Genomic DNA, 23,741 nt, shown 5'->3' on the forward strand with positions numbered 1-23,741 from the left:
CAGCGGGACGGGGCTGCGGGGGCCAGTCCCTGTCAGCGGGACAGGGCAGCGGGGGCCAGTCCCTGTCTGCAGGACAGGACTGCAGGGGACAAATCGCTGTGAGCGGGTCAGGGCTGCGGGTGCCAGTCCCTGTCAGCGGGACAGGGCTGCGGGGTCCAGTCCCTGTCAGCGGGACAGAGCTGCGGGAGCGAGGCGCTGTCAGCGGGACAGGACTGCGGGGGCAAATCGCTGTGAGCGGGTCAGGGCTGCGGGGGCCTGTCCCTGTGAGCCGGTCAGGGCTGCGGGGGCCAGTCCCTGAGCGCGGGTCAGGGCTGCGGGGTCCAGTCCCTGTCAGCGGGACAGGGCTGCGGGGGCCAGTCCCTGTGAGCGGGACTGGGCTGCGGGGGCCAGTCCCTATGAGTGGGACAGGGCTGCGGGGGCCAGTCCCTGTCCGTGCGACAGGGCTGCGGGGGCCGGACCCCGTGAGCGGGTCTGGGCTGCGGGGGCCGGCCCCCGTCAGTGGGACAGGGCGGCGGGGTCAGGCTGCTGTGAGCGGGACAGGTCTGCGGGGCCCAGGCCGCTGTGAGCGGGTCAGGGCTGCGGGGGCCAGTCCCTGTCAGCGGGACAGGGCTGCGGGGGCCAGTCCCTGTCAGCGGGACAGGGCTGCAAGGGCCAGTCCCTGTCAGCGGGACAGGGCTGCGGGGACCAGTCCCTGTCAGCGGGACAGGGCTGCGGGGGCCAGTCACTGTCAGCGGGACAGGGCAGCGGGGGCCAGTCCCTGTCTGCAGGACAGGACTGCAGGGGACAAATCGCTGTGAGCGGGTCAGGGCTGCGGGTGCCAGTCCCTGTGAGCGGGTCAGGGAAGCGGGGGCCAGTCCCCTGTCAGCGGGACAGCGTTGCGGGAGCCAGTCCCTGTCAGCGGGACAGGGCTGCGGGGGCCAGTCCCTGTCAGCGGGACAGGGCTGCGGGGGCCAGTCCCTGTCAGCGGGACAGGGCTGCGGGGGCCAGTCCCTGTCAGCGGGACAGGGCTGCGGGGGCCAGTCCCTGTCAGCGGGACAGGGCTGCGGGGGCCAGTCCCTGTCAGCGGGACAGGGCTGCGGGGGCCAGTCCCTGTCAGCGGGACAGGGCTGCGGGGGCCAGTCCCTGTCAGCGGGACAGGGCTGCGGGGGCCAGTCCCTGTCAGCGGGACAGGGCTGCGGGGGCCAGTCCCTGTCAGCGGGACAGGGCTGCGGGGGCCAGTCCCTGTCAGCGGGACAGGGCTGCGGGGGCCAGTCCCTGTCAGCGGGACAGGGCTGCGGGGGCCAGTCCCTGTCAGCGGGACAGGGCTGCGGGGGCCAGTCCCTGTCAGCGGGACAGGGCTGCGGGGGCCAGTCCCTGTCAGCGGGACAGGGCTGCGGGGTCCAGTCCCTGTCAGCGGGACAGGGCTGCGGGGTCTAGTCCCTGTCTGCAGGACAGGACTGCAGGGGACAAATCGCTGTGAGCGGGTCAGGGCTGCGGGTGCCAGTCCCTGTGAGCGGGTCAGGGATGCGGGGGCCAGTCCCTGTCAGCAGGACTGCGTTGCGGGGGCCAGTCCCTGTCAGCGGGACAGGGCTGCGGGGGCCAGTCCCTGTCAGCGGGACAGGGCTGCGGGGGCCAGTCCCTGTCAGCGGGACAGGGCTGCGGGGGCCAGTCCCTGTCAGCGGGACAGGGCTGCGGGGGCCAGTCCCTGTCAGCGGGACAGGGCTGCGGGGGCCAGTCCCTGTCAGCGGGACAGGGCTGCGGGGGCCAGTCCCTGTCAGCGGGACAGGGCTGCGGGGGCCAGTCCCTGTCAGCGGGACAGGGCTGCGGGGGCCAGTCCCTGTCAGCGGGACAGGGCTGCGGGGGCCAGTCCCTGTCAGCGGGACAGGGCTGCGGGGGCCAGTCCCTGTCAGCGGGACAGAGCTGCGGGAGCGAGGCCCTGTCAGCGGGACAGGACTGCGGGGGCAAATCGCTGTGAGCGGGTCAGGGCTGCGGGGGCCAGTCCCTGTGAGCCGGTCAGGGCTGCGGGGGCCAGTCCCTGAGCGCGGGTCAGGGCTGCGGGGTCCAGTCCCTGTCAGCGGGACAGGGCTGCGGGGGCCAGTCCCAGTGAGCGGGACTGGGCTGCGGGGGCCAGTCCCTATGAGTGGGACAGGGCTATGGGGGCCAGTACCTGTCAGCGGGACAGGGCTGCGGGGTCCAGTCCCTGTCAGCGGGACAGAGCTGCGGGAGCGAGGCCCTGTCAGCGGGACAGGACTGCGGGGGCAAATCGCTGTGAGCGGGTCAGGGCTGCGGGGGCCAGTCCCTGTGAGCCGGTCAGGGCTGCGGGGGCCAGTCCCTGAGCGCGGGTCAGGGCTGCGGGGTCCAGTCCCTGTCAGCGGGACAGGGCTGCGGGGGCCAGTCCCTGTGAGCGGGACTGGGCTGCGGGGGCCAGTCCCTATGAGTGGGACAGGGCTACGGGGGCCAGTCCCTGTCCGTGCGACAGGGCTGCGGGGGCCGGACCCCGTGAGCGGGTCTGGGCTGCGGGGGCCGGCCCCCGTCAGTGGGACAGGGCGGCGGGGTCAGGCCGCTGTGAGCGGGACAGGTCTGCGGGGCCCAGGCCGCTGTGAGCGGGTCAGGGCTGCGGGGGCCAGTCCCTGTCAGCGGGACAGGGCTGCGGGGGCCAGTCCCTGTCAGCGGGACAGGGCTGCAAGGGCCAGTCCCTGTCAGCGGGACAAGGCTGCGGGGACCAGTCCCTGTCAGCGGGACAGGGCTGCGGGGGCCAGTCACTGTCAGTGGGACAGGGCAGCGGGGGCCAGTCCCTGTCTGCAGGACAGGACTGCAGGGGACAAATCGCTGTGAGCGGGTCAGGGCTGCGGGTGCCAGTCCCTGTCAGCGGGACAGGGCTGCGGGGTCCAGTCCCTGTCAGCGGGACAGAGCTGCGGGAGCGAGGCCCTGTCAGCGGGACAGGACTGCGGGGGCAAATCGCTGTGAGCGGGTCAGGGCTGCGGGGGCCTGTCCCTGTGAGCCGGTCAGGGCTGCGGGGGCCAGTCCCTGAGCGCGGGTCAGGGCTGCGGGGTCCAGTCCCTGTCAGCGGGACAGGGCTGCGGGGGCCAGTCCCTGTGAGCGGGACTGGGCTGCGGGGGCCAGTCCCTATGAGTGGGACAGGGCTACGGGGGCCAGTCCCTGTCCGTGCGACAGGGCTGCGGGGGCCGGACCCCGTGAGCGGGTCTGGGCTGCGGGGGCCGGCCCCCGTCAGTGGGACAGGGCGGCGGGGTCAGGCTGCTGTGAGCGGGACAGGTCTGCGGGGCCCAGGCCGCTGTGAGCGGGTCAGGGCTGCGGGGGCCAGTCCCTGTCAGCGGGACAGGGCTGCGGGGGCCAGTCCCTGTCAGCGGGACAGGGCTGCAAGGGCCAGTCCCTGTCAGCGGGACAGGGCTGCGGGGACCAGTCCCTGTCAGCGGGACAGGGCTGCGGGGGCCAGTCACTGTCAGCGGGACAGGGCAGCGCGGGCCAGTCCCTGTCTGCAGGACAGGACTGCAGGGGACAAATCGCTGTGAGCGGGTCAGGGCTGCGGGTGCCAGTCCCTGTGAGCGGGTCAGGGAAGCGGGGGCCAGTCCCCTGTCAGCGGGACAGCGTTGCGGGAGCCAGTCCCTGTCAGCGGGACAGGGCTGCGGGGGCCAGTCCCTGTCAGCGGGACAGGGCTGCGGGGGCCAGTCCCTGTCAGCGGGACAGGGCTGCGGGGGCCAGTCCCTGTCAGCGGGACAGGGCTGCGGGGGCCAGTCCCTGTCAGCGGGACAGGGCTGCGGGGGCCAGTCCCTGTCAGCGGGACAGGGCTGCGGGGGCCAGTCCCTGTCAGCGGGACAGGGCTGCGGGGGCCAGTCCCTGTCAGCGGGACAGGGCTGCGGGGGCCAGTCCCTGTCAGCGGGACAGGGCTTCGGGGGCCAGTCCCTGTCAGCGGGACAGGGCTGCGGGGGCCAGTCCCTGTCAGCGGGACAGGGCTGCGGGGGCCAGTCCCTGTCAGCGGGACAGGGCTGCGGGGGCCAGTCCCTGTCAGCGGGACAGGGCTGCGGGGGCCAGTCCCTGTCAGCGGGACAGGGCTGCGGGGGCCAGTCCCTGTCAGCGGGACAGGGCTGCGGGGGCCAGTCCCTGTCAGCGGGACAGGGCTGCGGGGGCCAGTCCCTGTCAGCGGGACAGGGCTGCGGGGTCCAGTCCCTGTCAGCGGGACAGGGCTGCGGGGTCTAGTCCCTGTCTGCAGGACAGGACTGCAGGGGACAAATCGCTGTGAGCGGGTCAGGGCTGCGGGTGCCAGTCCCTGTGAGCGGGTCAGGGATGCGGGGGCCAGTCCCTGTCAGCGGGACTGCGTTGCGGGGGCCAGTCCCTGTCAGCGGGACAGGGCTGCGGGGGCCAGTCCCTGTCAGCGGGACAGGGCTGCGGGGGCCAGTCCCTGTCAGCGGGACAGGGCTGCGGGGGCCAGTCCCTGTCAGCGGGACAGGGCTGCGGGGGCCAGTCCCTGTCAGCGGGACAGGGCTGCGGGGGCCAGTCCCTGTCAGCGGGACAGGGCTGCGGGGGCCAGTCCCTGTCAGCGGGACAGGGCTGCGGGGGCCAGTCCCTGTCAGCGGGACAGGGCTGCGGGGGCCAGTCCCTGTCAGCGGGACAGGGCTGCGGGGGCCAGTCCCTGTCAGCGGGACAGGGCTGCGGGGGCCAGTCCCTGTCAGCGGGACAGGGCTGCGGGGGCCAGTCCCTGTCAGCGGGACAGGGCTGCGGGGGCCAGTCCCTGTCAGCGGGACAGGGCTGCGGGGGCCAGTCCCTGTCAGCGGGACAGGGCTGCGGGGTCCAGTCCCTGTCAGCGGGACAGAGCTGCGGGAGCGAGGCCCTGTCAGCGGGACAGGACTGCGGGGGCAAATCGCTGTGAGCGGGTCAGGGCTGCAGGGGCCAGTCCCTGTGAGCCGGTCTGGGCTGCGGGGGCCAGTCCCTGAGCGCGGGTCAGGGCTGCGGGGTCCAGTCCCTGTCAGCGGGACAGGGCTGCGGGGGCCAGTCCCTGTGAGCGGGACTGGGCTGCGGGGGCCAGTCCCTATGAGTGGGACAGGGCTATGGGGGCCAGTCCCTGTCCGCGCGACAGGGCTGCGGGGGCCGGACCCCGTGAGCGGGTCTGGGCTGCGGGGGCCGGCCCCCGTCAGTGGGACAGGGCTGCGGGGGCCGGCTCCCGTCAGTGGGACAGGAATGAGGGGGCAAGTTGCTGTGAGCGCGACAGGGCTGTGGGGGCCAGTCCCTGTGAGCAGGTCAGGGCTGCGGGGCAAGTCGCTGCGAGCACGACAGGACTGGAGGGGGCAAGTCGCTGTGAGCGGGTCAGGACTGAGGGGGCAGATGGCTGTGAGCGGGTCAGGACTGCAGGGGGCAATACGCTGTGAGCAGGTCAGGACGGCGGGGCCAGGGTCCCTGTGAGCGGGACAGGGCTGCGGGGTCCAGGCCGCTGTTAGCAGGTCAGGGCCCCTGTGAGCAGTCAGGGCTGTGGGGGCCAATCCCTGTGAGCGGGTCAGGGCGGCGGGTGGCAATATGCTGTGAGCGGGACAGGGCTGCGGGGGCAAGTCGCTGACAGCGGGTCTGGACTGCAGGGGGCAATAAGCTGTGAGCGGTACAGGGCTGCGGGGGGCAAGTCGCTGTGAGCGGGTCAGGGCTGCAGGGGGCAAGTTGCTGTGCGCGGGTCAGGGCTGCGGGGCCCAGTCCCTGTGAGCGGGACAGGGCTGCGGGAAGCAGTCCCTGCGAGCGGGACAGGGCTGGGGGGCCCAGTCCCTGTCAGAGGGGCAGGGCTGCAGGGGCAAGCCGCTGTGAGTGGGTCAGGGCTTCAGGGCCCAGGCCGCTGTGAGCGGGTCACGGCTGCGGGGCCCAGTCCCTGTCAGCGGGTCAGGGCGGCGGGGGCAGGCCGCTGTGAGCGGGTCACGGCTGCGGGGCCCAGTCCCTGTCAGCGGGTCAGGGCGGCGGGGTCAGGCCGCTGTGAGCGGGACAGGTCGGCGGGGCCCAGGCCGCTGTGAGCGGGTCAGGGCTTCGGGGCCCAGGCCGCTGTGAGCGGGTCAGGGCTTCGGGGCCCAGGCCGCTGTGAGCAGCTCACGGCTGCGGGGCCCAGTGCCTGTCAGCGGGTCAGGGCGGCGGGGGCAGGCCGCTGTGAGCGGGTCAGGACTGAGGGGGCAGGCCGCTGTGAGCGGGTCAGGGCGGCGGGGCCAGGGTCCCTGTGAGCGGGTCAGGGCTGCGGGGCCCAGTCCCTGTCAGCGCGACAGGGCTGCGGGGGCCAGTCCGGGAGCGGGTCAGGGCTGCGGAGGACAGTCCCTGTGAGGGGGTCAGGACTGAGGGGGCAAGTCGCTGTGAGCGGGTCAGGGCTGCGGGGGCAAGTAACTTTGAGCGGGACACGGAGGCGGGGCCCAGTCCCTGTCAGCGCGACAGGGCTGCGGGGGCCAGTCCGGGAGCGGGACAGGGCTGCGGGGCCCAGTCCCTGTGTGCAGGACAGGGCTGCGGGGCCCAGTCCCTGTGAGTGGGTCAGGGCTCCGGGGGCCAGACCCTGTAAGCGGGACACGGCTGCGGGGGGCAGTACGCTGTGAGCGGGACAGGGCTGCGGGGGGCAAGTCGCTGTGAGCGGGTCAGGACTGCTGGGGGCCAGGCCCTGTGAGCGGGACACGGCTGCAGGGGGCAATACCTTGTGAGTGGGACAGGACTGCGGGGGGCAAGTCTCTGTGAGCGGGTCAGGGCTGCGGGGGCCAGTCACTGTGAGCGGGTCAGGACTGCGGGGCAAAGGCCCTGTGAGTGGGTAAGGGGCTCCGGGGGCCAGGCCCTGTGAGCGGGTCAGGACTGCAGGGGCCCGTCCCTGTGAGCGGGACACGGCTGCAGGGGGCAATACCTTCTGAGTGGGACAGGGCTGCGGGGCCCAGTACCTGTGAGCGGGACAGGGCTGCGCGGGACAGTCCCTGTGGGCGGGACACGGCTGTGGGGGGCAGGAAGCTGTGAGCGGGTCAGGGCTGCGGGGGCCCAATCTGCTGTGAGCGGGACACGGCTGCGGGGGGCAGTACTCTGTGAGTGGGACAGGGCTGCAGGGCCCAGTCCCTGTGAGCGGGTCAGGGCTGTTGGGCCCAGTCCCTGTGAGCGGGTCAGGGCTGCGGGGGCCAGACCCTGTGAGCGGGAAATAGAACATAGAACATAGAACATAGAACAGTACAGCACAGAACAGGCCCTTCAGCCCACAATGTTGTGCCGACCATTGATCCTCATGGATGCACCCTCAAATTTCTGTGACCATATGCATGTCCAGCAGTCTCTTAAATGACCCCAATGACCTTGCTTCCACAACTGCTGCTGGCAACGCATTCCATGCTCTCACAACTCTCTGCGTAAAGAACCTGCCTCTGACATCCCCTCTATACTTTCCACCAACCAGCTTAAAACTATGACCCCTCGTGCTAGCCATTTCTGCCCTGGGAAATAGTCTCTGGCTATCGACTCTATCTATGCCTCTCATTATCTTGTATACCTCAATTAGGTCCCCTCTCCTCCTCCTTTTCTCCAATGAAAAGAGACCGAGCTCAGTCAACCTCTCTTCATAAGATAAGCCCTCCAGTCCAGGCAGCATCCTGGTAAACCTCCTCTGAACCCTCTCCAAAGCATCCACATCTTTCCTATAATAGGGCGCCCAGAACTGGACGCAGTATTCCAAGTGCGGTCTAACCAAAGTTTTATAGAGCTGCAACAAGATCTCACGACTCTTAAACTCAATCCCCCTGTTAATGAAAGCCAAAACACCATATGCTTTCTTAACAACCCTGTCCACTTGGGTGGCCATTTTAAGGGATCTATGTATCTGCACACCAAGATCCCTCTGTTCCTCCACGCTGCCAAGAATCCTATCTTTAATCCTGTACTCAGCTTTCAAATTCGACCTTCCAAAATGCATCACCTCGCATTTATCCAGGTTGAACTCCATCTGCCACCTCTCAGCCCATCTCTGCATCCTGTCAATGTCCCGCTGCAGCCTACAACAGCCCTCTACACTGTCAACGACACCTCCGACCTTTGTGTCGTCTGCAAACTTGCTGACCCATCCTTCAATTCCCTCGTCCAAGTCATTAATAAAAATTACAAACAGTAGAGGCCCAAGGACAGAGCCCTGTGGAACCCCACTCACCACTGACTTCCAGGCAGAATATTTTCCTTCTACTACCACACGCTGTCTTCTGTTGGCCAGCCAATTCTGTATCCAAGTCTGTATCCAAGGGAAATGTCTGCGGTGGCTAGTCCATGTGAGCGGGACAGGACTGCGGGGGGCAGTACACTGTCAGCGGGACTGCGCTGCAGGGCCCAGTCCGCTGTGAGCGGGACACGGCTGTCGGGGGCAGTACGCTGTGAGCGGGTCAGGGCTGCGGGGGCCAGTCCCTGTTAGTGGGTCAGGGCTGCGGGGGCCAGTCACTGTGAGCGGGACAGTGCTCCGGGGCCCAGTCCCTGTGAGCGGGACAGTGCTCCGGGGCCCAGTCCCTGTGAGCGGGACAAGGCTGCAGGGTCAGTACGCTGAGCGGGACAGGGCGGCGGGGGCAAGTCGCTTTGAGCAGGACAGGACTGCAGTGGGCAATACGCTGTGAGCAGGACAGGGCAGCGGGGCCCAGTCCCTGTGAGCGGGATAGGGCTGGGGGACCCAGTCCCTGTCAGAGGGACAGGGCTGCAGGGGCAAGCCACTGTGAGCGGATCAGGGCTTCGGGGCCCAGGCCGCTGGGAGCGGGTCAGGGCTGCGGGGCCCAGTCCCTGTCAGCGGGTCAGGGCGGCGGGGCAGGCCGCTGTGAGCGGGTCAAGGCGCAGGGGTCAGGCCGCTGTGAGCGGGTCAGGGCGCAGGGGGCAGGCCGCTGTGAGCGGGTCAGTTCTTCGGGACCCAAGCCACTGCGAGCGGGTCAGGGAGGCGGCGCCCAGTCCCTGTCAGCGCGACAGGGCTGCGGGGGCGGGTCAGAGCTGCGGGGGCCAGTCCCTGTGAGGGGGTCAGGGCTGCGGGGGCAGGCCGCTGTGAGCGGGTCAGGGCGGCGGGGGCAAATTGCTGTCAGCGGGACAGGGCTGCGCGGGCAAATCGCTGTCAGCGGGACAGGGCTGCGGGGGCAAGTCCCTGTCAACGGGACAGGACTGCGGGGGAAAATCGCTGTGAGCGGGTCAGGGCTGCGGGTGCCAGTCCCTGTGAGCGGGTCAGGGATGCGGGGGCCAGTCCCTGTCAGCGGGACAGGGCTGCGGGGGCCAGTCCCTGTCAGCGGGACAGGGCTGCGGGGTCCAGTCCCTGTCAGCGGGACAGGGCTGCGGGGGCGAGTCCCTGTCAGCGGGACTGGGCTGCGGGGGCCAGACCCTGTCAGCGGGACAGGGCTGCGGGGGCCAGTCCCTGTCAGCGGGACAGAGCTGCGGGGGCGAGGCCCTGTCAGCGGGACAGGACTGCGGGGGCAAATCGCTGTGAGCGGGTCAGGGCTACAGGGGCCAGACCCTGTCAGCCGGTCAGGGCTGCGGGGGCCAGTCCCTGAGCGCGGGTCAGGGCTGCGGGGGCCAGTCCCTGTGAGCGGGTCAGTGCTGCGGGGCCATGTTCCTGTAAGCAGGACAGGGCTGCGGGGGCCAGTCCCTGTGAGCGGGACTGGGTTGCGGGGGCCAGTCCCTTTGAGTGGGACAGGGCTATGGGGGCCAGTCCCTGTCCGCGCGACAGGGCTTCGGGGGCCGGACGCCGTCAGCGCGACAGGGCTGCGGGGGCCAGCCCCCGTCAGTGGGACAGGAATGAGGGGGCAAGTCGCTGTGAGCGCGACAGGGCTGTGGGGGCCAGTCCCTGTGAGCAGGTCAGGGCTGCGGGGCAAGTCGCTGCGAGCACGACAGGACTGGAGGGGGCAAGTCGCTGTGAGCGGGTCAGGGCTGCTGGGACCAGTCCCTGTGAGCGGGTCAAGACTGAGGGGGCAGGTGGCTGTGAGCGGGTCAGGACTGCAGGGGGCAATACGCTGTGAGCGGGTCACGGCTTCGGGGCCCAGGCCGCTGTGAGCGGGTCAGGGCGGCGGGGCCAGGGTCTCTGTGAGCGGGACAGGGCTGCGGGGTCCAGGCCGCTGTTAGCAGGTCAGGGCGGCGGGGCCAGGGTCCCTGTGAGCAGTCAGGGCTGTGGGGGCCAATCCCTGTGAGCGGGTCTGGACTGCAGGGGGCAATAAGCTGCGAGCGGTACAGGGCTGCGGGGGCAAGTCGCTGTGAGCAGGCCAGGGCTGCAGGGGGCAAGTCGCTGTGAGCGGGTCAGGGCTGCAGGGGGCAAGTTGCTGTGCGCGGGTCAGGGCTGCGGGGCCCAGTCCCTGTGAGCGGGACAGGGCTGCGGGAAGCAGTCCCTGTGAGCGGGACAGGGCTGGGGGGCCCAGTCCCTGTCAGAGGGGCAGGGCTGCAGGGGCAAGCCGCTGTGAGCGGGTCAGGGCTTCAGGGCCCAGGCCGCTGTGAGCGGGTCAGGGCTTCGGGGCCCAGGCCGCGGTGAGCGGGTCAGGGCGGCAGGGCCCAGGCCGCTGCAAGCGGGTCAGGACGGCAGGGGCAGGCCGCTGCGAGCCTGTCAGGGCGGCGGGGGAAGGCCGCTGTGAGCGGGTCAGGGCTTCGGGGCCCAGGCCACTGCGAGCGGGTCAGGCCTGAGGGGGCAGGCCGCTGTGAGCGGGAAATGTCTGCGGTGGCTAGTCCTTGTGAGCGGGACAGGACTGAGGGGGCAAGTCGCTCTGAGTGGGACAGGGCTGCAGGGCCCAGTCCCTGTGAGCGGGTCAGGGCTGTTGGGCCCAGTCCCTGTGAGCGGGTCAGGGCTGCGGGGGCCAGACCCTGTGAGCGGGAAATGTCTGCGGTGGCTAGTCCATGTGAGCGGGACAGGACTGCGGGGGGCAGTACACTGTCAGCGGGACAGCGCTGCAGGGCCCAGTCCGCTGTGAGCGGGTCACGGCTGTCGGGGGTAGTACGCTGTGAGCGGGTCAGGGCTGCGGGGGCCAGTCCCTGTTAGTGGGTCAGGGCTGCGGGGCCCAGTCCCTGTGAGCGGGACAAGGCTGCAGGGTCAGGACGCTGTGAGCGGGACATGGCGGCGGGGGCAAGTCGCTTTGAGCACGACAGGACTGCAGGGGGCAATACGCTGTGAGCAGGACAGGGCAGCGGGGCCCAGTCCCTGTGAGGGGGATAGGGCTGGGGGACTTAGTCCCTGTCAGAGGGACAGGGCTGCAGGGGCAAGCCGCTGTGAGCGGGTCAGGAGTTCGGGGCCCAGGCCGCTGTGAGCGGGTCAGGGCTGCGGGGCCCAGTCCCTGTCAGCGGCTCAGGGCGGCGGGGGCAGGCCGCTGTGAGCGGGTCAAGGCGCAGGGGTCAGGCCGCTGTGAGCGGGTCAGGGCTGCGGGGCCCAGGCCGTGGTGATCGGGTCAGGGCGCAGGGGGCAGGCCGCTGTGAGCGGATCAGGTCTTCGGGACCCATCCACTGCGAGCGGGTCAGGGATGCGGCGCCCAGTCCCTGTGAGCGGGACAGGGGTGCGGGGCACAGGCCGCTGTGAGCGGGTCAGGGCGGCGGAGCCCAGTCCCTGCCAGCAGGTCAGGGCGGCGGGGGCAGGCCGCTGCGAGCCTGTCAGGGCGGCGGGGGCAGGCGGCTACGAGCGGGTCAGGGCGCCAGGGCCCAGGCCGCAGCAAGCGGGTCAGGGCGCCGGGGCCCAGTCCCTGCCAGCGGGTCAGGAGTGAGGGGGCAGGCCACTGTGAGCGGGTCAGGACTGCAGGGGGCAATACGCTGTGAGCGGGTCAGGGCTTCGGTTCCCAGGCCACTGCGAGCGGGTCAGGGAGGCGGGGCCAGGGTCCCTGTGAGCGGGACAGGGCTGCGGGGCCCAGGCCGCTGTGAGCGGGTCAGGGCGGCGGGGCCAGGGTCCCTGTGACCGGGTCAGAGGCAGTCAGTGCATCCCATGTCCCTCACTCACTGCATCCCATGTCCCTCACTCACTGCATCCCATTTCACTAAGACAGTGCGTCCCATTTCTCTCAGTCACTGTACCCCAAGCCCGCTCGGGCACTGAATCCCTTTTAACTCAGTCACTCCTTCCCAGGACCTCAGCCACTGCATCCCATGTCCCACAGTAACTGCATCGCATTTCCATCAGGCACTGCAGCTCATGTCACTCTGTCACTGCATTCAATTTCCATCAGTCACTGCATCTCATTTCACTCATTAACTGCATCCCATTTCACTCAGACACTGCATCCCATCTCACTCAGACACTGCATCCCATCTCACTCAGACACTGCATCCCATCTCACTCAGTCACTGCATCCCATTTCCATCAGTCACTTCATCCCATTTCCGTCAGTTACTGCATCCCCTTTCCCTAAGTCACTGCATCCCATTTCCCTCAGTCACGGCATTCCATTTCCCTCAGTCGCTGGATCCCATTTTTCTCAGTCACTACATCCCGTTTCTCACTGATGCTGCATTCAATTTCCGTCAGACACTGCATCCCATTTCTATCAGTCACTGCATCCCATTTCCCTCAGTCACTGCATCCCATTTCACTCAGTGACTGCAACACATTTCACTCAGTGACGGCATCCCATTTCACTCAGTCACTGCGTCCCATTTCACGCAGTCACTGCATCCCATTTAACGCCGTCACTGCTTCGCATTTCACTCAGTCACTGCATCCCATTTCACTCAATCACTGCATCTCCTTCACCACAGTCACTGCATCCCATTCCCCACAGTCACTGCATCCCATTCCCCACAGTCACGGCATCCCATTCCCCACAGTCACGGCATCCCATTCACTTGAGTCGCAGCATCCCATTTCAAACAGACACTGCATCTCCTTTCCCTCAGTCACTGCATCCCAGTTCACACAGCCACTGCATCCCAGTTCACACAGCCAGTGCATCCCATTTCACACAGCCACTGCATCCCGTTTCACTCAATGCTTCACTTTACACTCAGTCAGGGCATCCCATTTCCATCCGTCACTGCATCCCATTTCCTCAGTCACTGCATCTCCTTTCCACAGTCACGGCAATCCCATTACACTCAGTCACTGCATCCCATTGCCCTCAGTCACTGCATCCCATTGTCCTCATTCACTGCATCCGATTCCCCTCAGTCACTGCATCCCATTCCCCTCAGTCACTGCATCCCATTACCCTCAGTCACTGCATCCCATTACCCTCAGTCACTGCATCCCATTACCTTCAGTCGCAGGATCCCATTTCCAACAGACACTGCATACCATTTCCATCAGTCACTGCATCCCAGTTCACTCAGTCTCGGCATCCCATTTCCATCAGTCACTGCATCCCATTTCCCTCAGTCACTGCATCCCATTTCCCTCAGTTACTGCGTCCCATTTCCATCAATCACTGCATCCCATTTCCCAGTAACTGCATCCCATTTCCCTCAGTCACTGCATCCCATTTCACTCAGTCACTGCATCACATTACCCTCAGTCACTGCATCCCATTGTCCTCAGTCACTGCATCCCATTACCCTCAGTCACTGCATCCCACTTCACTCAGTCACTGCATCCCATTTCACTCAGTCACTGCATCCCATTTCACTCAGTCACTGCATCCCATTTCACTCAGTCACTGCATCCCATTAACTTCAGTCGCAGGATCCCATTTCAAACAGACACTGCATCTCATTTCCCTCAGTCACTGCATCCCATTTCCCTCAGTCACTGCATCCCATTACGCTCAGTCACAGCAGCCCATTTCACTCAGTCACTGCATCCCATTTCAAGCAGTCACTGCATCCCATTTCATTCAGCCTCTGCATCACATTTAACTCAGTCACTGCATCCCACTTCACTCAATCACTGCAGGCCATTTCACTCATTGACTGCATCCTATTTCACTCTGACGCTGCGTCCCGTTTCCCTCAGTCACTGCATCCCATTACCGTCCGTCACTCCATCCAATTACTGTCAGTCACTGCATCCCATTTTGATCAGTCACTGCATCCCATTACACTTAGTCACTGCATCCATTTGACACAGTCACTGCATCCCATTTCCACCAATTACTGCATCCCATTTCCACCAATTACTGCATCCCATTTCACTCAGCCACTGCATCCCATTTCACTCAGCCACTGCATCCCATTTCACTCGGCCACCGCATCCTAGATCACACAGTCACTGCATTACAGTTCACACAGACACTGCAGCCCATTTCACACAGTCACTGCATCCCATTTCACCAAGTCACTGCATCCCATTTCACTCAGTCACTGCATCTCATTACCCTGAGTCACAGTATCCCATTTCCCACAGACACTGCATCTCCTTTCCCTCAGTCACGGCATGTCCTTTCCCTCAGTCACAGCATCCCATTTCACTCAGTCACTGCATCCCATTTCACTCAGTCACTGCATCCCATTTCGCTCAGTCACAGCATCCTGTTTCCACAGTCACGCAATCTCCTTTCCCTGAGTCAATGCATCCCATTTCCATCAGTCAATGCATCCCATTTCCATCAGTCACTGCACCCATTTACATCAGTCACTGCATCCATTTGTCTCAGTCACTGCATCTCCTTTCCCTCAGTCACTGTATCCCATTACGCTCAGTCACAGCAGCCCATTTCACTCACTCACAGCATCCCATTTCCATCAGACACTGCATCCCATTTCACTCAGCCACTGTATCCCATATCACTCAGCCACTGTATCCCATATCACTCAGCCACTGTATCCCATATCACTCAGCCACTGCATCCCATTTCCCTCAGTCACTGCATCCCACTTCACTCAATCACTGCAGGCCATTTCACTCATTGACCGCATCCTATTTCACTGTGACACTGCGTCCCGTTTCTCTCAGTCACTGCATCCCATTACCGTCCGTCACTCCATCCAATTACTGTCAGTCACTGCATCCCATTTTGATCAGTCACTGCATCCCATTCCACTCAGTCGCTGCATCCATTTGACACAGTCACTGCATCCCATTTCCCTCAGTCACTGCATCCCATTTCCACCAATCACTGCATCCCATTTATCTCAGTCACTGAATTCCATTTCCCTCAGACACTGCATCCCATTCCCCACAGTCACTGAATCCCATTTCCCACATTCACTGCATCCCATTTCCATCAGTCACTGCATCCCATTTATCTCAGTCACTGCATCCCATTTATCTCAGTCACTGCATCCCATTCCCCACAGTCACGGCATCCCATTCACTTGAGTCGCAGCATCCCATTTCAAACAGACACTGCATCTCCTTTCCCTCAGTCACTGCATCCCTATTCACACAGTCACTGCATCCCAGTTCACACAGCCACTGCATCCCATTTCACTCATTCACTGCATCCCGTTTCACTCAATGCTTCACTTTACACTCAGTCAGGGCATCCCATTTCCATCTGTCACTGCGTCCCATTTCCTCAGTCACTGCATCTCCTTTCCACAGTCACGGCAATCCCATTTCACTCAGTCACTGCATCCCATTGCCCTCAGTCACTGCATCCCATTGTCCTCAGTCACTGCATCCCATTGTCCTCATTCACTGCATCCGATTCCCCTCAGTCAATGCATCCCATTTCACTCAGTCACTGCATCCCATTACCCTCAGTCACTGCATCCCATTACCCTCAGTCACTGCATCCCATTACCCTCAGTCACTGCATCCCATTACCCTCAGTCACTGCATCCCATTACCCTCAGTCACTGCATCCCATTACCCTCAGTCACTGCATCCCATTACCTTCAGTCGCAGGATCCCATTTCCAACAGACACTGCATACCATTTCCATCAGTCACTGCATCCCAGTTCACTCAGTCTCGGCATCTCATTTCTCTCAGTCACTGCATCCCATTTCCCTCAGTCACTGCATCCCATTTCCCTCAGTCACTGCATCCCATTTCCCTCAGTCACTGCGTCCCATTTCCATCAATCACTGCGTCCCATTTCCCAGTCACTGCATCCCATTTCCCTCAGTCACTGCATCCCATTTCACTCAGTCACTGCATCCCATTGTCCTCAGTCACTGCATCCCATTACCCTCAGTCACTGCATCCCATTACCCTCAGTCACTGCATCCCAATACCCTCAGTCACTGCATCCCAATACCCTCAGTCACTGCATCCCAATACCCTCAGTCACTGCATCCCAATACCCTCAGTCACTGCATCCCAATACCCTCAGTCACTGCATCCCAATACCCTCAGTCACTGCATCCCACTTCACTCAGTCACTGCATCCCATTTCACTGAGACACTGCATCCCGTTTCACTGAATCACTGAATCACATTTGTTGTTCTCACTTGAATGCAATGGTCATGAATCTCCTCCAATGGTTGGTCATGTATTTCCAATGCAAAATTTTACCAAGTTTTGATTTTCAATTTTGATTACATGTGTCTCCTCTATTCTATAGGATGCTGCAATAAACTCAAATTTGACGAATCATAATTCAACCACCATTACCTTCAGAGTTAATTTCATCAAACAGATCCAATTAGAATTGTCACATTCCCAAATCCTGATTCACGTTTTTCTAATTATGGGCCACGTGGTTAAGAAAAAAGACACTTAGAATCACAGAGATGTACAGTCGGGAAACAGATCCTTTGGCCCAATTTGTCTATGTTGACCAGATATCCTAAATTAATTTAGTCCCATTTGCCAGCATTTCGCCCATATTCCTCTCAACCCATCCTATTCATATACCCATCCACATGCCTTTTAAATGTACAAGCCTCCACCACTTCCTCTGGCAGCTCACTCCATACATGCACCACTATGAAAAAAATCCGGTCCATTTTAAATCTTCCCTCTCTCATTTTTAACCTATTCCCTCCAGTTTTGGCTTCCAGCAATCCGGGGAAAAGATCTTGGCTGTTCGCTCTATCCACGTCCCTCGTAATTGTATAAACTTCTATATGGTCAGCCCTGAACTCCAAAGTTCCAAGAAATAGCTGCCTGTTCAATCCCACGGTATACCTCCAACCTCCGATGCTGGTAACATCCTTTTAGAGCTTCTCTGAACCCTTTCAAGTTTACAACATACAACAATACAGCGCAGAACAGGCCCTTCGGCCCTCAATGTTGCGCCGACATCCTTCCTCTCGCAAGGAGACCAAAATCGATTGCAGTATTCCAAAAGCAGCCGAACCAACGTCCTACATGGCTGCAAAGTGATCTCCCAACTCCTATACTCAATGCACTGACCGATAAAGGCGAGCACACCAAATGTCTCCTTCATATCCTTTCTACCGGTGGCTGTACTTTGATGGAACTACGAAACTGCACTCCAGCGTCTCTTTATTCAGCAACACTCCCCACAACCTTCAGTGTAAACGTGCTGCCCTGATTTGCCTTTCCAAAATGTAGCACCTCACATTTGTCTAACCTCAACACCACCTGCCATTCCTCAGTTTATTGGCCCTTGTCAATATCCCATTGTATTCTGAGGTGACATTCTTGGCTGGCTACTACACCTTCAATCATTGGGAAACTTACTAACCACACCTTCTATTTTCATGTCCAAATCATTGCATCACTTCAACTCCCCCTCCCACTCCCTGAATGACATGTCCATCCTGGGCCTCTTCCAGTGTCACAACCAAACCACCCAGAAACTGGAGGAGCAGCACCTCATATTCTGCCTCGGGAGCTTCCAACTCAACAGCCTCAATGTGGACTTGGCCACACTCAAAATCTCCCCACCCGCCAGCCTCATCCCAAGACTAGTTCCTCCCCTCATCCCCGCCTCCATGACCTGTCCGCCTTCTCTCCCACCTATCCACTCCTCCCACCTCACTGACCAACTCCCACCACTGCTTGGAATTATTCTTCTTTTCACACTTCATCAGCTCGACGTGATTTCTAAAATCTATGTTCCAATTGTTGGAAAAAGTGAGATAAAGAGAAGTAAAAGAAGTTACATTCTTACCACTCGTGAAATCTCTGAATATTCTTCTGTTGAAAGGCCGCCAAGGAACGATGCAATTCTTTTGTCACAAACGCTGTGAGGGAGACATCTTTTTCGGTTCCACTAACTCCACCCTAAGGAAGACAAACCCACGTAACATACCTAGTGACTTCAAGCATACTCTATTGTTGCCCAAGGTGGAGAGCTGGATGAACACAGCAGGTCAAGCAGCATCAGAGAAGCAAGAAAGCTGATGTTTCGGGACGAGACCCTGCTTCAGAAAATTGGCGCTGGAGAGTCTGAGATAACAAGGTGTAGAGCCGAATGATACTGCTTGACCTGCTGTGTTCATCCAGCTTTACACCTTCTTATCTCAGATTCTCCAGCATCTGCAGTTCCTACTACCTCTATTGTTACCCTTTCACTTCACTCAACTAACATGAGCCAGTAGTTTTGTTTAGGCTCGTGTAATCTTACGGTTATTGGCCTGTACAAAATCCTGAATTAATTTTGATTGACTGACGGGAGGAGAGATTAATTTTATAGAAATTTTTGTTTTCTACCAATTTGCAGAGGGCATCGTGGGCGATTGAAGGACAGTGTTATTATCCTCCAGGTCTGTGGACTGCATCATTACCAACTTGCCCATTTGCATATACATAAAATATTCATTATGTACCAATGAAACATAATAAACCAATACTGCGTACTAAAAACAACGCTCACATATCAATGGAAATTTAAATATTTATCATAGAGTTTGAAGGATTGAATTCAATGATAAAAAGCAAAAAGCAGTGAAGATGAGTGCAGTTGGTCAGCACTTTTGCCACTAAGTGGAGGTTGGCAGTTTGAGGCCACCCAGGAACAAGCAAGCTCTGTATAACTCCAAGGGCAGCACGGTGGCTCAGTGGTTAGCACTGCTGACTCACAGCGCCAGGGACCCAGGTTCGATCCCACCGTTGGACGATTTTCTGTGCGGAGTTTGTACATTCTGCCCATGCCTGCATGGGTTCCTGCTGGGTGCTCTGGTTTCCTCCCACAGTCCAAAGATGTGCAGGCTCGGTGTATGGGCCATGCCAAACTTGCCCATTGTGTTTAGGGATGTGTAGATTAGGTGTGTTAGTCATGGGAAATGTAGGGTTACTGAGGAAAGGGTCGGGGGATGAGTCAGGGTGAGATGCTCTTTGGAGCGTGGCCGTGGAATTCTTGGGTCAAAAGGGGCTTGTTTCCACACCGTAGGGATTCTATGATATGGAAGTATCTTTTGAAGTGGACATTCATGGGTATGCTGTAACAGAGACCTTGAAATACTGCACAACTAATATTTGGAACTAGACTGTCAATTCAGACATAGCATCAAAAAAGGTCATGGAAGTTGTCACCGATATAAAGCAGGATTGATGAAAATCCAGTAGGAAATGGTGTCAAAAGGCACTGTATCTTTTATTCATCTCCAGTTATTTTGTCCAAGGCACTGGATGCTGGCAGGATTGAAACATTTAAGAAATGCTTCACAAATCACATATAAGGACCTGCACATCTTTGAACAATGGGAGGAAACTGCAGCACCTGGCAGAAGACCCTCGCAGACGCGGGGAGGACGTGTCAATTCCACACAGATAGTTACCCAAGACTGGAATCTCAATTGGCTCCCCAGTGCATGAGCAGCTCTAACCACTGAGCAACTACCTTGCCCAGAAGGGGTTTTATAAGCGCATACATTATTTCCATTAAGACAGATCCAATCCTCTATGTCCTATCAAAATAACATCTTGTAGATATCATGACAACAATCATAAATGATTTTGAACAAGTAAATCAAAAAAATTGAAATAGTTTCCAAGCCTAAATACTAGATATGGTGCAGTTAAGATGAATAGCGTAACAACAAAAAGGCCATATTTTATGTGACGATCGGTAACACTTGAAAACTTGCAACAATTCGTCGCCAGTAGTGCTCTGAAGTGGCTTGATGGTGCACTCCTTCAGGCAGTGGAATCAAACTCCAAAGATCACAAATTCTCCTTCAATACCGTGTTGTAACAGTGACTGCATCAACCTGTGTTTATGGGCCTGACTGGAAACCCACACAACATGCATAAACAAAAAAATAATCTAAGGTAATAGGAGAAAAAAATGTATGTGTGCAACGTCTTTGAAAAGCAATTATTTGTAGCGGCTGCAAGCCCATAAGGAATCTCGTTTCGCAGATTATATTCATTTGCACTGCAGGTCATGCCAGTCAGAATCAGTTTTCGTTTCATGACAGACAACTAAAATGTCCATTACAATGAACTTTGGTTGATCAGAAGATTTTAAGTAAGGACTATGTCTTATGTGAGCTGACAGCATTCGGGGATGGAGAAGGTACACTCACTGTTGGCATCTTGACACCATTGAATGAGCAAGCGTGGATGCAAAGGTTGTAACAGGTAACAATTGTACACGCAATATCTTTTGAGCTCCTTCCGAGCAGGCCTGTAATACTCTAAAGCTGTGCTAGACCCTCACTTCCTCCACCTTACGTACGCTGCCTTTTCTTTTTGACAAGAAGCACCTCTGTACCCGTCATCCAAGGCTCCTTAATCTTACCCCTTCTTACCTGTCTCAGAGGAACAAATTTATACATCACTCGCAAAAACTGCTCCTTGAACAGCCTCCACATGTCTGCTGCGCCCTTTCTGTGGAACAATTGCTCCCAATCTGTACTTCCCAACTCCTGTCTGATAGCAGCATAGTTTCCTTGACCCCAGTGAAATATCTTCCCCTGGGAACTGCTCCTTTCCCTTTCCATGGCTATGGTAAATGGGAGGCTCTTGCGGTCACTGTCGCCAAAGTGTTCTCCCACCACAAGATCTGACACCTGTCCTGGCTCATCGCCGAGCACCAAATCCAAAATGGCCTCCCCCCATCGTCGGCCTCTCCACATACTGAGTCAGGAAACCCTCCTGAACACACCTGACAAAAACGGCTCCATCCAAACCATCTGCACTCAGGAGGTTTCAATCTATATTGGGAAAGTTGAAGTCACCCATAACAACAACCCTGATACGTTTGCACTTTTCAACAATCTGCCGGCCAATGAGTTCTTCGATCTCCCAACTGCTATTTGGGGTCTATCGAAAACCCCCAGTGAGGTGACTGCTGCCTTGCTGTTCCGAACTTCCACCCACACTGACTCAGTCGACAAACCTTCCTTGGCAACCTCAGCCCATACCACCGCAGGAGACGAGTCCTCAAAGGTTCTTTCAGCCGCCGTCATACTGTCCTTGACCAACAAAGCCACACCTCCCCCTCTTTTGCCACCTTCCCTGACCTTAATGAAAGATCTAAACACGAGAACCTGCAACATCCATTCCTGACCCTGCTCTATCCATGCCTCCCAAATGGCCACAACATCGAAGTCCCAGGTACCTATCCAAGCTGCAAGCTCACCTACATTATTCCGGATACTCCCGGCATTAAAGTCGTCACACTTCAATCCAGCTTGCTGTCTGCCAGCACACTCCTGTGACAGTGAGGTCCTGACCATGTCCTCCCGACGCTCATCCTCCTGTGTACTAGGACTACACCTCAGTTTCCCATCCCCCTTCCGAGCTCGTTTAAATCCAACCGAATGGCACTAGCCAATTTCCCACCCAGGGTATTCGTGCCCCTCTCATTCAAGTGGAGACCGTCCTGTTTGCACAGGTCCCACCTTCCCCAGAATGAGCCCCAATTGTCCATGTACCTGAAGCCCTCCCACCTGCACCATCCCTGCAGCCACGTCTTCAGCTGAAATCTCTCCATGTTCTTTGCCTCGCTATCACGTGGTACGGGTGACAAACCAGAGATGACCACTCTGTTTGTTCTAGCTCTCGGCTTCCACCCTAGCTCCCTCAAATCCTGCCTGACATCCCTATCCCTCTTTCTACATATGCCGTTGGTGCCTATGTGGATCACGACTTGCGGCTGGTCACCCTCTCCCCTCAGGACCCTAAACACACGATCCGAGACATCACAGACCCTGGCACCTGGTAGGCAACACACCAATCGTGAGTCTCTTTCATTCCCGGCAAATCTTCCATCAGTCCCTCTTACTACTGAGTCCCCAATGACTATCACTCTCTTCCTATCCCTGCTTCCCTTCTGTGCAAGAGGGACAGACTCTGTGCCAGAGACCTGCACCCTACTGCATACCCCTGCTAACCCGTCCCTCGGAACAATATCCAAAATGGTCTAGTTGTTTTTCAGGGGAGCGACCGCAGGGGATTTCAGGGGAACGACCACAGGGGAAAGTGAGTTAAGCTACACCGGGTAAACGTGCATTTTTGGCTGAAGAAACATGTGTTTCAATGTGAGCTAATGGAAGAAGCCATGGAGTCAAAGCTAAACATTTCGACAAGAAGACAACCATTCTTAAAAGCAGCATACAGCGTGAAAAAGAAATGAGCTGCTTTAATATCCACTGAAAATTTATGTGGAATATCAGATGGAATTTTCTTATTGACTCCATTGTGCAATCATGTCAAGCTAAAAATGTTAACTGCATTAATTAATACTAACCAGAAACGGACTTTGTTGTAAATGGTTTGACGGTTTTCTGTCTCTGGAACATCCCTTTTCTTTCTCGAACGAAGATCGTACCAACCTATGGTACCAAACTGTGAGTCAAACGGATGGGACACATAATCTTTAAATTCCTCATCAAAACAGTCTCATCGTATGGTTCTGTGCAATAAAAGAGAAAGAATAAACATGTTTCCCACAATTTTGCTGATGTTTATGAACAGAATGCTCAAATTCAAAAAGTTTGGGCTGGCATGTCTGCTTCCTCCAGCCTGTTTGAACTGTTACATTCAATGTGAAATTTGTGATAAGTTTTAGCACACAGGTCTATGTGATCTGCGCCACCACCTTCTATTAGTCATACATGCTTTCCCCCTCTTCCTGTAATACATTCCTTGAAGTGTTCAATGAGATTTTGATTTTAAATCTTATCGTCATATTCTTTTGATTCTCAAGCATCAATGAATCTGATGTTGCCGCCATTCCATGCAGTGCACAGCAGGTCAAACAGGGGTCTTACTCTTGCCAGGAGCACTGAGGTAGAATGGGGTCACAACTGTCTCATAGTTCAGAATGAAATTCTACATATAGGGCTATGAAGAGTCATGCAGTTAATTTTATTTGACATGCTATTTCTTTTCTTCACAAATATGCTAGATTTAAAGTGATCTTCACCCTCATTTAAAATGAATTCAATATCCAACCATCTGTAAAACTAGCATATCCAAATTTTAATTTGAGTTCAGTGTTACACAAAGATATCACTTTTTTAAAAATTATGTTCGAGTCAACATTAACATTTCATTCCCTGACAGCGGGTGAACTTACTTTTAAACTCCAATTTTCCTTCGGTATTAATGGAGAGGTGAGCCTTTTCGCAAGCACCGAAACGCTGCACCAGTTTATGCTAAAACTTACGCAACTGTAAGTTTCACAAATATGTTCCTATTAAACACTAATTCCTATTGAAGCAGTATGAAGCTAAATTCATTCAACTGGACAGCAAAAACGGTCAAGATTTTAAAAGCAAGCAACTATTTTGAAGTCACTCTTCGAACTAAATTCCATCTTGGTGTGTGAGAGTCCATAGGTTCCTCACTCTCAACGAACCATTCAACAGTCATGCAATTACTGAAACACACAGACAAAAAACATCAATGTTAACAGTCACTAAGATTTTGAGAGTGATTTGGAATTGGTACTCAATACCCCCTGGGGAAAATCTGTTCCAATCTGGATAGTACTCACTTATTACCGTCCCACCTACCTTCCCCAGCACCTCCTCCCCCTCCACGCTATTTGTTTCTGAGCTCCCTTCCACCCTCCATTTCTCAGGAAGGGTCCTGACCCAAAACCTCAACTTTC

General features: G+C 58.5%; 1 long non-coding RNA gene across 1 annotated transcript in view; it reads right to left on the bottom strand.

Annotated features, from left to right (window-relative positions):
* Positions 1 to 22,447, bottom strand: part of LOC132208087 (uncharacterized) — a 55,218-nt gene extending 32,771 nt beyond the window's left edge. Inside the window, exons 1-2 of the long non-coding RNA XR_009444180.1 lie at positions 22,374 to 22,447; positions 17,847 to 17,959 (exon numbers count right to left, since the gene is read on the bottom strand). This is a non-coding gene — a long non-coding RNA (uncharacterized LOC132208087). The remainder of the gene's footprint in view (positions 1 to 17,846; positions 17,960 to 22,373) is intronic.
* Positions 22,448 to 23,741: the final 1,294 nt, after the last annotated feature.

Source organism: Stegostoma tigrinum, unplaced genomic scaffold (assembly GCF_030684315.1).
Source record: "Stegostoma tigrinum isolate sSteTig4 unplaced genomic scaffold, sSteTig4.hap1 scaffold_286, whole genome shotgun sequence".
Lineage (NCBI taxonomy): Eukaryota > Metazoa > Chordata > Chondrichthyes > Orectolobiformes > Stegostomatidae > Stegostoma > Stegostoma tigrinum.